This window comes from Cryptotermes secundus, unplaced genomic scaffold (genome assembly GCF_002891405.2).
Source record: "Cryptotermes secundus unplaced genomic scaffold, Csec_1.0 scaffold159, whole genome shotgun sequence".
In the NCBI taxonomy this organism is placed as follows: domain Eukaryota; kingdom Metazoa; phylum Arthropoda; class Insecta; order Blattodea; family Kalotermitidae; genus Cryptotermes; species Cryptotermes secundus.
Window position 1 is genome coordinate 1,585,823 of NW_019725416.1, and position 6,172 is coordinate 1,591,994.

Below are 6,172 nucleotides of genomic sequence, written 5' to 3' on the forward strand. Positions count from 1 at the left end.
CCACTGCCAATCTTCATTCCACCAATTGCTCCACAATCACCCTCACATCTGGGGCTGGCACAATACGCCAGAAGTGGCCGCAGTACAAGGGACTTAGTCCCACCCCACTAGCATTAAAAAAAATAGATTCCAAAGAGATTAGCGTTCAGCCTACTCTCATGATAAATTCAGACTAAGGAAGATTTTAATCCGAAGCGAAAGTGTAGACGTATCATTCTATTTATACCGTATCTTGTTTACGTACGCTGACCAACATTTCTGAATTGGTATGATTTTAAATTTAACCGCTTCTTAATTTCACAACTGATCTCAACTGTGTTTGCTGGACGGCTATTAGATTCATGCATCTCATTTTCCGCAAAATTTCAACACTACGCTTGAAGTTCCTCAGTGTAACTTCCCTAGTTCGAACACACAAGCGTCCACATTCTTCTCTCTAAGATATACGTTTCAGGCTAACATTTCTTACTGTGAAGAACTTTGTCTTATGGTACACGAGTATACCGCCGTGTAGTCCGATGACAGTCAAAAACATTTTCCGAAAGTAATGTCGCCTCTTGTTCTCTATGGTATCTATCTCCCTATCTCCCAGTAGACTGAGGAGTTTCATAACTTGTACTCTTCTCCAAGTATAATTAAAATGATCAAGTCAAGNATATTATCACCCAGTAGACTGAGGAGTTTCATAACGTGTACTCTTCTCCAAGTATAATTAAAATGATCAAGTCAAGGAGGATGGGATTGGCAGGGCATGTAGCACGAATGGGGGAGATGAGGAATGCATATATGATACTGGTATGAAATCCAGAAGGAAAGAGACCAATGTGAAAACCAAGGCGTAGGTGGGTGGACAATATTAAAATGGAACTTAGAGAGCTAGGATGGGATGGTATGGATTGGATTGATCTGGCTCAGGATAGGGACCAGTGGAGGGCTCTTGTGAACACGGTAAAGAACCTTCGGGTTCCACGAAATGCTGGGAAATTCTTGAGTAGCTGCAGAATTGGCGGCTCCTCCACAAGGGCTCAGCTCTATTAGTAAGTAAGTAATGTCCCCTCCATTTCAGGGTCGATGAATGAGCCAAGCGAGAAACCAGCATGAAGCAGGCAGAAAGCATTGCTCTGACTTTCAGCAGACTGCAGAAGATAGAACTCTTTAAAACCACTGGTGTGAAAATCTAAAATGTGGCCTACTCGTAATTCTTACTGTATTCTTTAAACATGTAATTAACGAGCTTGAGTGGGTCTGGCTTTCATGAAGAGAACTATATTTTCGATGTACTTTGAGTTTCATTCTAGTTTTTTTTTTAAGGTTTTATTTTAACTCCATCATAGAATTCCGTCTCGCCGTTGTTCGGATACTGCCTTTGCCGTACACAGAGGGAGGACACAGCGCATCTACGCCCCACGGTTATGGCTCCTATAAGTGTCAGCATTCCCCCGTAAGTTACCTAGGGCTAGACCTTATTACAGCGTTATTGTACACCTTTCATATAAATAATATTCTTTATTCGAGTCGCTTTCTCTCATCAGACACTTTGGATGAGACCTACTAGACACGGTATCTTTCACTTGTTCTTTTTTCGTTTTCTCTCTTCCTCTCTCGGTTAGTTCTGAAAAATGCATTCATTATTTTTTTTTTATTTTGATCCCTCCCCGTTCCTTAGAAAATATATTCACTCAGAACTCTGGTCTAAAATAATGAAGTCTGTCTCTTTTTGATAACGCGACCTTATCTTTCTCGATTGTATCGCCAAAATAAATTTAACTTTCTTGTTAAAACAATCAACGCCCTTTTCTTAAAGAGCATGCATATATGAGAATACTGTTAGAAAAATGGCAGAGTCGTGCACAAAATACATCACAAAATACGTTTCAATTTCTTCAAGAACGAATCCACACACACACATAATTAGTAACTAAGGAAGAGTATCTCAGCTTAGGAAGACTACTAGTTCTTCTTCTTTTTCCCTTTCTTTTTTAAATGTTCAGATACTAGACTACAACTCATTAGATCCCCATTTCATCTGTTCTTTGACTTCCTAATTTCTTTTCAGAGAAATTCAAATATCTTTGCACCGATAGGCAGTCTTTCTTCTGCCGCCTGTTAATTTACCCTCCTCTTAAAAACAAATTTAATTATACTTTCAGCACAGACGTTGGTTCAGAAAGCCTCATTTATAGAGTTCCCAACTTAAAAATTCTTCGAAGAATTAAAAACAAAAACATTACGACTTCAAAATCGAGCTTGGTCTCTTACCCAGGATTATTCAATCGATTTCTGTACATTTGGTTGGTAGTTAAAACACCTATCCAGGTATTGGGGTAGATAAAAAACGGCAGCCACTATCCAAAATTGCTCCACTTCTCAAAAAAGGAACCTGTATTCGCCTATTTTGGGTAGAAAATATCTTCAATTTTAGTATAGTATTCACTAATTCATTACAACAAATTATTTTCATGAACACAATCTTCACCTACGAGTATTTTGTATTTTACAGCTCAGTTAAATTATTTTCATAGTAAGAGTCACAACTTAATGATTAAGTACAATGCAGGCCTAAGAAATGCAAATGATTTGCTTTATTTCCCAAATTAATTTACACTGTGCTTATTGAAAGCAGCTCATTAACAAATCATCAAAAGCCAATGAAGAACCTGTACGAATAAATATATAAACACAATAGAACTGCATATAAAATATATTTGAAAAGACGTGTATTATACACGAGACTAACAGCCACTCTTCCTTAAATTGCCCCAAATATACGATTTACAGATTTGAGCAATGTTTGACTTGTATTTCAATAAATAAAAGAGCTGAACTTTTCAGTCTGCGAATTTTAATTTAAGAATTAGTACTCTCAACTTCCTATATATTTTTACAAATAAACACCCACAGCAGCGCATGTAGGCTATGCCATTACGACTTGTATTGCCACAAATCTGTGATGTTGCGAAAAAGCAGGTTAAGTTGTTAAAATTCACTTTCCTGGAGGTGCTTCTGCTGTTCTGTATTTAACTCGGCATGTCTACTGCATTTTGTCAATGAAAGAAAAACATTATGGTCAGAGATATACATTTATTTGAAATAATTATACTTTCTGGGATATAACGCCATGTAGTTCGTTGAAAGTCAACCGAAGTTTCGGAGGAACATGTCGCCTCCATGAAAGAAGAAATCAGCATGAACTAGAAAGAAAGCAAAACGTGTGGCTTGCGAAAATCCTGCGATTAAATAGATGCAGAAAGGACCTTAAAATCCACATCGGCAGTTCCCACAGGATGACTTCTTGTATGACGTTAGGGAAGGCATACTGGCGCTTTCCTTCAAGAAACATAAAATTCTGCGGCCCATTTTGGTTTAATTATTTTGCAGGTTGCATAATAGGGGGTAAGAAAACAGAGTACAAAATGTCAACTCCTTCTGCCGATGTACGGTTACGTATGGTTTTATGTTGAAGAAATAATAGAGCCAGTGACGTCGTTTTCTCTATTCGTATACAAATAAAGAATTTAACTTTACAACCATATGTGTTGACTTTTTAAAATCGTAAAAGCTATCAAGCCCATAAACATTCGAGCAACACAGAATATAAACAGAATACCTGACGACCAATTTGCCTAGTATTATGGTTGTACTGTGTCTTTAAATGGCTGAAAATTTCCCACTCCCTCGCTTACTTGCTATGTCATCACTATTATAACCTTCAAACGACATTTAAAGCTGATTATTACGAAATGTTCTTTAAACAATATTCAAGGTGTACTCAGAAATCTATGACTAAAATAAAATTCAGCAACTATTTAAGGCGGTGACGATTGTAATAATTCGAGATTTTTCACTCTGTTAATTTTTTTTATCGATGTGTTGATAGCATGAAGAGCAAAGACAAGTAAAGAATACTGCAGACAATTCTGAGATCCGTCTGCTGTTTTGTTAAAGGCACATTTTATTCTTACCAATAAGTACCATTGTATACAGTCGCTATCATCGAACCTAGGGTTTTAAACTTGTTACTGAAGTAACCAACGCCGTAAACGATAAATCACTTGTTATAAGTTTCCTCTTGTTTCTGATTGGTTAAAAGAACTGAATCAGAGGTTTTAGAGGAAATCTGTGATTGGCTAAAGAAGTCGAGAAACTATTTTACCATTCCCCTCGTACATATATATTGCTTGGAGGAATTACAAAACACAACCAAGTACATGTTGATTGACATCGAAACCGATGGAGACGGTAGAATAAGAGGGATAGAGAAAGGGGAAGGCCCATTGACCACCCTGTGAGATGATTTTGAGGCTGACCTACATCCACACAGAAGCTTACTCGAATTTAACTTTTTTTTTTTTTTTTGGTATTTCAAAAGTGGGGTTGTAACAAGTAGACAAGCGAATGGCTAGCCATTGGACAGCTATCCATAGCCTATTAAGGAAGACCACGCCAACAATCTTAGTGCGGTATTCTTCTCTGTCTACGTAGGAAACGAAAACGATTATTATGCTGTACAGTAAGATCTACACAATATATCGAGAACTGAAAATCCTCATGCGATCTCCCCTGTCATCTAACAATACTGGAGTGTGACAAGTATGACTCACTACTACGAAATATCAGTTCATTACCACACGTCGCGCACATCCACATGACACCACCGGATCACACACGTAAAACACCATTCAGACGGCCCACCACACAACACATTTGCATACCGACGGCAAAGAAATACAAGGGCCAACGGGGTCCAAGCAACCAAACAGCGAGATTTTTAAATTAACTAACACAGATTTTTTTTTCTGTGGCGCTACAGCCCCAATTTCGGCCTAGGCTTACTCTCCGTTTCATTTCGGTTTACTAGATCTTACACATTCAGTAGGACTCCTTGGGTGAGTGATCAGCTCGTCGCAAGGCCTCTACCTGTAGACAAACACAGAAAAACGCACACAAACATCCATGCCCTGAGCGGGATTCGAACCCATGATCCCGGCTTCCGAGCGAGCGAAGACAGTGCATGCCTTAGACCGCTCGGCTACCGTGACTGGCAACTAAAACAGACACTGTTTGCTTTTTAATGCAGCTTGGTTTAAGTACATCAATGTTTTAAACTCTTTTAAGACAACATATTCATGTCCTACTTGTGAAGTAATTCTTATGAAGTGCTGATCGCTTTCTGACGATGGCCGACATCGATCGAAACATGTAAAAGCTTTGCTTTGTGTAATTTATTCTTTATTCATGCCTCATTAGAAGTTATTTCGCAGTCTGTAGGATCTGCTGAGCATAGTTTAAGAAATATTCGTTCAAACGGTAGGGCGCATCATATCATCACACAGCCCCATTGCACTGTAGACCAGCGAAGTAACAGGTCATCCTTGAATTTCTCGTGCAGTCTGCTTTCTGTCGGACGGCTAGTCTACATCGGAGATAAGTCAATCATTCTGCACTGTCTGCAAACTGCCCACGGCGACCGGCACCAGTATCACATTACATATTATCATGCACGCCTAAAAACACATACACACACATGCACACAAATTAACTTACCTCTTGTCCGTTATTTCGAGACTGTGAAATAATCACACTTGTAGATAGCTGGACCTCAGCAATTTCCTTGAATTTTCACGGTTGCCACAATAAGCAATAAGCACTTTCATATTCACTTCGATAACCAAAGAGACAACACCGTTTACAGTTTCATGGGAATGTGAGCAACAAGACCTGACTACGAAGTTGTGAAATGTGTTCATTCACTCATTTGCTCTATAGTAGAAACACCGGCATATTTTAATATGCGCACACTGCTTTGAGGATTATTATTAACACAATATATGTCTTGAATTGAATACTGCATAAAAACGTGCATTTTGGGTTTCAACACAGAGTACACCACGAAATTAATACAAAATTGTAACGAGCCGTACCTAGTCCAACCGCGCAAAACACATCTCGCGAACTTTTATTCGATTCATCGAGTTTTCTTGTAATCGATAAAATAACAAGCTGACTTCGATGTTTGATTAGAGTGGCCATATTGTAGTTAAAAATAATTCAACATATGATGGTATTGAACTGAAGGCAAAGATTACCACTATGATAATATTTTCTCTGGCATCTGAAGCAGAACTCCATCTTTTGGGGCGCCATATCATTAAGGGACTAAACAGTACATTTT